Genomic DNA, 10,443 nt, shown 5'->3' with positions numbered 1-10,443 from the left:
ACCATCTGAGGTCTTCCTGCTGAAGGTAGATGGGGGTCTGTTCAGTTATTGGACCCTCCTATTGCCTCAAATATATGACAATATAGTCTTGTATGTGTAAAAGATGCCTTTAGTTTGTTTGCAAAAAAAAAAGGCTGAATATCACAGCCACGTCAGACAGCATCCATGGAGAGGCAGCAAACTAACATGTCAAGTTCAGAGTTATCTAGAATCTAAACCCTAGCTTGCTCATTCTCCATGGATGCTGCCTGACCCACTGTGATATCCAGCACTACTGGATTCCAGCACCTGCAATAATTTACTACCCTTTGGGTTTGTTTGTTGGATAGAGTCAAACTCTAGCGTTTGTTAGTTTCCTTGGTATATGCCAGTGTACAGAACCGAACTGCGTTTGTGACAATGCAAAGTTTTTTAAAAATATAAAATATATATTTTTAAAAAGGCAGAGCAGAATCAGTGACCTGTGTGTGGTGTTATGTTTTAAGTGAGGTGATGCAGAGAGTGTGTGTTTGTGTGTAACATTCAAAAAAGGTCGACACTGTTCAGACAGAAGCAACCCTGCCTTGTCCTGTGAAACTTTGAGAGACTGTGTGTGCTGTCTGCCCTCAAACCCATCCGCTCGGTAAATTTGCAGCCCTGATCTCTGTCCAAGCTCCGCCTCGTGTTGTTGGTGCGGCTGGCGATCTTAGCGTCCCATCTCCTAGGTTTCTGCTTGATTCTCCACTCCCCCTCTCCCCAGTCCCAGGGACAGAGGCGGTGCCTGCCCGAGGTTCCCATGGAGGGGAACGGCCTGCCCGCACGGCGGGGGAAATAGCTCTCCACGGAGGCTCACTTTAAACACGCAAAGTTAGAAGATTGCAAGAGGGAGGCTGGGGATAACTGGTTTTTCTTTGCCTGAGGTCGTGTGGGGACTTCTGCACGGAGTAAACGGTCAGGATGAAACGCGCCTGGTGGAATTTCACCTGGCTCCCAGCTCCCAGTTACCCTGCACACACCCAGAGCTGACTGGGCACCTCGCTGAATCAGGATAAAAGTCGGATTTCCACTCCATCCCGGGGGATATCGCACACCGCTGGAAACCTCAGGTACAACTTTCCTTTCTCCTCCTTCCGACTATTTGAAGAATCTTTGTGTTCCTTGTACGTGCTTTCTTTAACGTTTGCAAATAAGACATAGCCTCTCTGAACCGTGAAGGCGATATGGCTGGAAGATTGGTTTGAAAACAGCCGATTCAAACCAGAGTCCTGCTAAACTCTGTATATTATGCATGGAAGGTCAAGCTGACAATGACAGCACATACAAAGGGGGCAGAGTCTATTCTATCAGCTTTGGCTCGAGATTGCGAATGCCTGCCTGAATGATAGGGTCTGTAAGAGAAAAGTTTGCACATGGGGAGTTGGTCGGGGTACATCAGGGTGCATGTGTGTGCATGGTTTGTAATCTCCCATTTGCACTCCCCTCAATGTTTAATCCTCAGAGTGAATTGGGGTTTTGAATTCACCATGAAACAGTATCACGCTGGGGGATAAGCTTTGCACAAAGGCAGCTGTGTTGAATTGTGAGGCTGGAATGCTGCTTGGTCTGGATTAGGCTCCAACCTGGAAACCTGGCTTTGAAGCCTGACTTATTCCGAGCTTCTGTTCAAACAATTTTTGAATCAACCAATCAATCAAGAATCTGGCCTGTGTGTTGCTGAATTCTGTGTGACAAACAGCAAACTGGCATCGGTGCCAAAGCAATGACCCAGACTGCAATGTGACTGTGTGGCCAGGATGAATATTGGGACCAGGAGGGAAGGAAAATGCCCTAACATCACATTCCTCATAACAAGCTTGCTAGAGACAGACAATATAATAGTACAGGTGGATCTGGATGTTTATATGCAAAAGGCATGACAATTGACAGAAGAGAGTAGTAAGGGTATGGAATGCTTTGCCTGCATTGGTAGTAGATTCGCCAAGTTTAAGTGCACTTAAGTCGTCATTGGACAGGCAAATGGACGTACATGGAATAGAGTAGGTGGGGTGGGCTTCAGATTAGTATGATAGGTTGGCGCAAGATCGAAGGCCGAAGGGCCTGTACTGCGCTGTAATGTTCTATGTTCTAAGAGGCTGAGATGGTGTTAATAAAGTGTGACTTTAGGAGATGTACAGATTACAACAGGATAGAAGTCATGTTGAACTTGTATAAGGCTAGTTCAGCCTCAGCTGAAGTATTGAAACCAGTTCTTAGAATCATAGAATCCCTACAGTGTGGAAACAGGCCATTTGGCCCAGCAAGTTCACACCGACCTTCCAAAGAGTATCCCACCCAGAACCATTCCCCTATTACTCTACATTTACCGCTAACTAATGCACCTAACCTACACATCCCTGACACTATGGACAATTTAGCATAGGGAATTCACCTAAACTACACATCTTTGGACTGTAGGAGGAAACTGGAGGAAACCCATACAGACACAGGGAGAACATGCAAACTCCACACAGACTGTCACCTAAGGCCAGAGTTAAACCTGGGTCCCTGGCATTGTGAGGCAGATTGCTAACCACTGAGCCACCATGCTGCCCAGTTCTGGGTGTCACACTTTCAGAAGGTTGTGAAGAAATTGGCATGAGTGGTAGCAAGATTCCAAAGAATAGTTACAAGGGTGAAGAACTTCTGTTAGGAAGATGGGTTGGAGAAGTTAGAACACTTTACCCTAGAGAAGAGAAGACTGAGAAGAGATCTGATCGAAGTATTCAAATTCATGGGTCAGAGTAGATAACGGAATATTGTTGCCACTTGTGAAAAGTTTGAGATTTAAAGTAATTGGAAAAAGAAGCAAAAGTGATATTGAGATAAGCTTTTCATGCAATGAATGATTCGATGCAGTCTGAGAGAGTGGGAGAACAGATTCAGTCGAGACTCCCAAAGTTGTATTAGACTTTTATTTCAATGCAGGTTACTGGGAGACCACAGGAAACTGCCATTAGGTGTATTTCTCATCCTGAGAGCTGGCAGATAAATGATTGGCTGAATGGCCTCTGTGATCAAGTGATTCTATGTTGGTTCTGCTGTTCGGGTTTTGTGAAACTTAGCCGGGCATGCCGATGTTAGAAATATGAAATAAAATTGGAAAATGCTAACAGTACACACAAGGCTTCTCAGTGTCTGAAAGTAGGTAAAATAAGTTGATGTTTGAAGGTAGTTGAAGATAAAAAACCACAGCACTGACGATATATAGCAGGAATAGTTAAAGCTGGTGAATTAGAAGACCTTGTTTAAATTTGAGATCAGGAATATTTCTAAAGCATGAGTCAATTTTCTAGACAATTTCTCAAATGACATGCTGAAAAGACTTTATTTTGTTGCTTGAAAGCTGACTGTTGAAGTATAGATTTGCTTGTTAAATACACCATTGCCTTTATGGTCAACCCCTGGCACTTAAGCAAAGCAATTGAGTGAAAAACAGCTTTGTCTCTTCCCATTGATTTATTTTTAAATATTGAAGGACAAAATATGTTTCAACAAGAGAATCATGTCATCCCCCATCCACTGATGTGGATTCTGTGAACATACGTTTCCTTCTTCTCCACATAAGACGTTGCATTGTATTCGGATTTGATTGTGCAAATACTGACTGTTCTCCAGTACCTTTATCCATCTGACCTAGATTTAACCCAGAGGTAGCAAACTGCTCAACCACTGGATACTTCACTGTCATCAGTCAAATTTAGATAAAGACCTGCAAACATGCATGCATAAACTGTGCTCTGTCCAACTTGTCACACTCCACTCCGCTCAACTCCTCACCCTCACGCACACAAACTGTATCTCACCCCGCTCAAAAGTGTTCACAGACACTATATCCCATCCAAGTCCCTAACTCTCCACACTCGAGCTATATGCCGTGTCTCTTAAAACAATGATCTTTCCATACTCACATATACACACTGTATCCCATCCAGCTTTTCACTATACTCCAACCAAATGGTCACTCCAAGAAGACACAGCTGACTATTCCTTCTCCTGCCCGATGAACTGAGGGCAAGTGCAGAATCCATACTGACAGTCCAGCCAAGCTGACATCACCTCACTCACTGGATGCTAGGACCTATCTGGGGCCCTTGTTATTGAAATAAGTTGATGTGGGGTTTGTTCCAGCAGGATATTTTACTTGATGTGGCAATGCTTATGCTACCTCTCGTAATTTATGAAACTGGGCATGAATAAAGTGGTATTAAAAAATCTTAAAGATGTTTATTGCAGCCAGCAGACAATATATTCACAGGCATGCCGGAGCCTGGGCTATTCAGCTGCAATAGAAGAAAATGTCTCGAGTAGTGTTCCATACTTCAAGTGGGTTGAAGAGTGTGTGGTGATGGAAAAGCATAGCTGGTCAGGGAGCATCCGAGGAGCAGGAGCATCGATAGTTTGAGCATAAGCTCTTCATCAGGAATGAGGGCATAAGTTTGGGGTGAGAGGGGAAAGATATGAAGGGATTTAAGGGGCAAGTTTTTGACACAGAGGGTGGTACGTGAATGGAATGAGCTGCCAGAGGAAGTAGTGGACGCTGGTACAATTAACAACATTTAAGAAGCATCTGGATGGGTATATGAACAGGAAGGGTTTCATGGGATTTGGCCCAAGTTGATGCTCCTCCCCTCGGATGCTGCCAGACCGGCTGTGCTTTTCCAGCACCACACTCTGCGACTCTGAGCTCCAGCATCTGCAGTGCTCACTTTCTCCCAGTTCTCATACTTCAAGTGTTCCAAGTTTAGTGATCTGATCTGAGATCTTTGTACTATGAGCTCACATGTTATAGTACAGTGATGATATCATGAGTATGCCTCACGGTCACTATACCTTTAAGAGACATAATATGACATAAATAATTGTGCTCTTTGTGTCTTATTCACTCTCTGAACCATAATGAAAACTGAAAATAGTTCCTTGTGAAAGGCTGGCTCTTGTTTCCTGAATGCAACATTTTCCTAACAACCATTAAATTGATTTAAAACCATGTATATACGATTTTTGGATGAATATTTTTCAATACCAGAAGATTCAAGGAGAGAGGGCGCGATCTGATTGAGGTGATAAGGATTCAAGTGAGTGAATGCAGAGAACCTACTTCCTCTGATGGGAGGATTGTGAATGAGATGAGAAAGTTTGAAGATTAGAACTTAGTGAATTCGGGAAGCACTTTATCATGAAAAGGGCAGCAGAAATCTAGAATTCTCTGCTCAAGACCTTGGTTCTATTGGATGTAGGTTTGCTCGCTGAGCTGAAAGGTTCATTTCCAGACGTTTCGTTACCTACTAGGTAACACCTTCAGTGGGCCTCAGGTGAAGCAATGCTGAAAATTCCTGCTTTCTATTTATATGTTTGGTTTTCTTTGGGTTGGTAATGTCATTTCCTGTGGTGATGTTATTTCCTGTATTGAAGTCACTTCCTGTTTCTTTTCTCAGGGGGTGGTAAATGGGGTCTAACTCAATGTGTTTGTTGATAAAGTTCCAGTTGGAATGCCATGCTTCTAGAATTCTCATGCGTGTCTTTGTTTGGCTTGTCCTAGGATAGATATGTTATCCCAGTCGAAGTGGTGCCCTTCGTCATTTGTATGTGAGAATACTAGTGAGAGAGGATCAGTTGTGGCCAGCTAACGACCAGTGAATATAGTCCTAACTAATCCAGTCTCTATTCATATGTCATGTTCACTGCTCATTTCCTGCTCAGGGAAACACCTCATTTATATAAGTGATTTGGATGTGAGCATAGGAGGTATAGTTAGTAAGTTTGCAGATAACACCAAAATTGGAGGTGTAGTGGACAGCAAAGAAGGTTACCTCAAAGTACAACAGGATCTTGACCAGATGGGCCAGTGGGCTGAGGAGTGGCAGATGGAGTTTAATTTAAATAAATACGAGGTGCTGCATTTTGGAAAAGTAAATCTTAGCGGGACTTATACACTTAATGGTAAGGTCCTAGGGAGTGCTGCTGAACAAAGAGACCTTGGAGTGCAGGTACATAGTTCCTTGAAAGCAGAGTTGCAGGTAGATAGGATAGTGAAGAAGGCATTTGGTATGCTTTCCTTTATTGGTCAGAGTATTGTGCATAGAAGTTGGAAGGTCACGTTTTAGCTGTACAGGATGTTGGTTAGGCCACTTTTGGGATATTGTATGTAATTCTGGTCTACTTCTTATCGGAAGGAATTTTATGAAACTTGAACGGGTTCAGAAAAGATGTACAATGATGTTGCCAGGATTTTAGCTATAGGGAGATGCTGAATAGACTGGGGCTATATTCCCTGGAGTGTCGGAGGCTGAGGGGTGACTTTCGAGAGGTTTATAAAATCATGAGGGGCATGGATAGGGATAAATAGATAAAGTCTTTTCCCTGGGGTGGGGGAATCCAGAACTAGAGGGCATAGGTTTAGGGTGAGAGGGGAAAGATATAAAAGGGACTAAAGGGGCAACTTTTTCACACAGAGGGTGGTATGTGTATGGAATGAGCTGCCAGAGGCAGTGGTGGAGGCTGGTACAATTGCTGCATTTAAGAGGCATCTGGGTGGGTATATGAATAGGAAGAGTTTAGAGGGATATGATCCAGTTACTGGCAAGTGAGACTAGATTAGGTTAGAATAGCTGGTCAGCCTGGACATGTTGGACATAAGGGTCTGTTTCCAAGCTGTACATCTCTATAACCTCAACTTTCCTTTCTAAGTTTTTATAACAGTATTTAGATTGGACACCCTCTGTGTGGGTTCGATCCACATCCCTAACTCAATTCCCAATCCCTCTGAGAAGTCAGCTGCTCACTATTGTGCCAGAAAGCCTAGCCATGCACAAGATGTAAGTGAAAACTGCAAATTAGAAACAAAACAGAAGATATTGGAATTGTACATCTGGTCAGTAAAGTGAAATGGCAGGTTATAATCTAACGGTTGTACTCCAGTTTCTGACCTCATGAATGTTACACCTCTGTGGTATCAGTAACTTCTTTTTCTCTTTCTACAGATGCTGACTGATTATTTTACTTCCTCAATGTTGTACTAGTTTCTGAATAGTCATTTGATTTTACATTGGCTGTGACATTTTGCCATTAAAACAAACAGCTGCTGTGCATATTAATATAGAAATCTGGGAGCTGCTTTCAGTAGTTCCTCACTATACATGTAGCTCACCTTTGAGATGTCTTCAGACTGCAACCAGTGGAAAATTGATTGGAGCTGATGGAAGCTTTCACTCTTGGAGGTCTTAGGGGCGAGTTTCTAAGCCTTGTTGGGTGTGGACACAGAAAGGCACAGATGACTAGGACATGGGCACACTGGGGCACAGATGTAGATATGACCAGGATGTGGGCACATGGGGGACAGATGTAGTTATGATCAGGGCATGGGCATACGGGCGCAGATGGACCAATGACCAGGGCGTAGGCTTACAGGGGACACGGTGGCACAGTGGTTAGCACTGCTGCCTCACACTGCCAGAGACCCGGGTTCAATTCCCACCTCAGGCGACTGACTGTGTGGAGTTTGCACGTTCTCCCCGTGTCTGCATGGGTTTCCTCTGGGTGGTCCGGTTTCCTCCCACAGTCCAAAGATGTGCAGGTCAGGTGAATTGGCCATGCTAAATTGCCCATAGTGTTAGGTAAGGGGTAGATGTAGGGGTATGGGTGGGTTGCACTTCGGTGGGGCGGTGTGGACTTGTTGGGCCGAAGGGCCTGTTTCCACACTGTAAGTAATCTAATCTAATCGGATGTAGATATGACCAGGGCATGGGCACACGGTGGGGAGGGCAGATGTAGATACGATCAGGGCGTGGGCACACAGAAGGGGGGGGGTTGCAGATGTCGATATCACCAAGCAGGAATCTAGGCTCCCAGTTCCATCGCTCCATCAGGATATTATGCCAGAAGTGGAATGGGGTGCAGAATAGCCAACCTTCAACAAACCTTAGGGGCAGCCAACTGAGGCACTCAAAGGCCTATTCCCAAAGGCCAGCTGGGATGTTCAAGCCATTCTCCAGATGCCTGAAGGCATCCTCCTGTCAGGTCAGCTGGGGGGAGGGGTTTGAGAGATAGCACTCCAGGCAGACCCTAGGCTGCCTTGTGAAGGAGTTTCCATTCCAATAATGGTGGTCAAACTGCTAAGGCTAGCTTTAAGCTAAGTAAGTTGAAGGTAAAATACCTCTATTTTGGGCTGCCAGGCTCATATTTACTTGGAATCATAGAATCCCTACAACATGGAAGCAGGCCATTCGGCCAACACCGACCTTCTGAAAAGCATCCCACCCAGATCCACCCAGTAACCCTGCATTTCGCATGGTCAACCCACTTAACCTGCACATCCCTAGACACTATGGATAATTTTAGTGTGGCCAATCCACCTAACCTGCACATCCCTAGACAGTATGGGTAATTTTAGTGTGGCCAATCCACTGAACCTGCACATCCTTACAACACAGGATGGGAATTTCTGCTCCCAGCCTAGGTGAGCTTGAAGGCTGGAAGGGCATTTAATTAAATGGGATGGTGGTCTATATAAATCCCACATCCCCTTCCCAATTGTTATGACTAAGTTATGGGCAGGAAGTCTGCTGGTGAACCATCCCATTCTGCCCCAAAATCAGGCCCTTGAGTAGTCAACTAAAGACTAGTGGAGGTCCTCAGCCTGTCACTGGGATTAGCCCAGCAGCAGGCAGATTTGTCATCATGTCTGGTGTATGATTGCTGCCTCCTTGCAACAGATTTTCACCTTTTTGGAGAGCTGAGAGAGTCGTTTCCCTTGACGAGCCTGATTGAGTTAAGGACTTGGTGGTGGCAGGGGTTTTTCCCTCTGAAGCCACTCTCCACTCTTGCTTCTGACATTCCCAACCCTTCCCCCACTTCGACCCACCACAAACCCCAAGCAGAATCTTCCCTACCCTTCCTGTACCACTTCGTTTTTGTCCCAGCTCCTCTACTTTGGCAATTGTTCTTCCATGGTCTCCTCTTCTGATTGCAAAAGCAGCTAGGTTCTGATTGGCTGCCAGTTTGGACTTTCTCCCCAGGGGTCTTGATGCTAGTAGCCTCAGCCTTGCCTGATTGGATGTAGGGGCCAGGGGCCTTTCCGAGTTTCCCAGGTTTCCTGCCAGATTTCCACCTTGCCAACTGCCATGTGATACTCTGTACTACCTCCAACTTGATTCTGACCACATTGTGGGCTTTTGACCATAATGTTGGGGATCCTGAAGTCCATGGAGAAAGTCCTGCTTTTGCTCTCACTGAAAATAGCCCTTGAGATAGTTGTGCGTTCTGAACAGAGACATTAACTCTGATTTCTCTTCACAGATGCTGCCAGACCTATTGGGCTTTTCCAATAACTTCTGTTTTTGTTTTTGATTGTGATTTACAACAGTTCATTTGATTTTTATTGAGATGGTCATGCCCAGTTCAATGAGGTGTAACAGGGTTTTAAAAGGCATAATCATTTTACTGTTACTGCTGACTCTTGGTCCCTGGAAGAATAATTTTATACTTGTTGATTGTTGAATTTCTACATTAAGGTGAGAAAGATGACATTTTTCTTTAAAAAAAGGATTTATTTGTATATTTTACCCTCTTAATACATATTTTGCTGTTTGAAAATTTACTTGAGAATGGGGTGGTGTGGTGGCTCAGTGGTTAGCACTGCTGCCTCACAGCACCAGGGACCCAGGTTTGATTCCAGCCTCAGGCGAATGTCTGTGTGGAGTTTGCACATTCTCCCCGTGTCTGCATGGGTTTCCTCCAGGTGCTCCGGTTTCTTCCCACAATGTGCAGATTAGGTGAATTGGCCAGGCTAAATTGCTCATAGTGTTCAGGGATGTGTAGGTTAGGGGTAAATGTTGGGGAATGGGTTTGGGTGGGATAGTTTTTGGGGGGTTGGTGTGGACCTGTAGGGCTGAACGGCCTGTTTCCACACTGTAGGAATTCCAAGTGAAAGATTATTTGCTTTTAACTTTGTGGCTTAATGTCTTTGAGAAGACTTCAGGTTGATTTTTTGTTGACCTTAGCTCCTTGCTCGTACATACCAGGAGATCCTGTTGATGGCACCAGACTTAAAAGGCAGTGGGGAAAGGAGAAATGCTCACCCTCTTAGAGTGCCAAATGTGTGCGGGGAAATCTTATTTTACATTTGCAATGAGCCCTGTTGCTTTGACAGTGATTGCAAGATCCGGGTTGATATGTTCCCCCAGTTTATAAGTGCAAATTCGAAACCAGTCATCAAGTTATCAATGAATTGTTGTGCCAATAATGCCAGTATCTGAGCTGAAACTATGATTCCAACCTTGTGGTATTTGAGTTCCATTCCCTGTTTATATTTAAATTGCCAAAACATCGTAGACCTCAGCACAAAATATTAGCACAACAGTGTGCTGTTGCAATGGGGCAAAAGTCAATGGATTACACTTTGCTCGAGATTTCTCAAGTTTATGGCCC

The 10,443-nt window shown here is 44.5% G+C and overlaps 1 protein-coding gene across 7 annotated transcripts in view; it reads left to right on the top strand.

Annotated features, from left to right (window-relative positions):
• Positions 1-672: 672 nt before the first annotated feature.
• ptpn20 (protein tyrosine phosphatase non-receptor type 20) overlaps positions 673-10,443 on the top strand; it is a 436,259-nt gene continuing 426,488 nt past the window's right edge. For 6 of the 7 annotated variants that reach the window (XM_072583170.1, XM_072583173.1, XM_072583172.1 and 3 more), the window contains exon 1: positions 673-1,085. The gene's annotated coding sequence lies outside the window, so the exon portion shown is untranslated. The remainder of the gene's footprint in view (positions 1,086-10,443) is intronic. The other variant, XM_072583175.1, reaches the window with a different exon arrangement.

The sequence above is a fragment of the Chiloscyllium punctatum genome, chromosome 13 (genome assembly GCF_047496795.1).
Source record: "Chiloscyllium punctatum isolate Juve2018m chromosome 13, sChiPun1.3, whole genome shotgun sequence".
NCBI classification, from domain to species: Eukaryota; Metazoa; Chordata; class Chondrichthyes; order Orectolobiformes; family Hemiscylliidae; genus Chiloscyllium; species Chiloscyllium punctatum.
The sequence above is the reverse complement of the archived record's forward strand: the minus strand, read 5'-3'. Positions and strand labels throughout refer to the sequence as shown.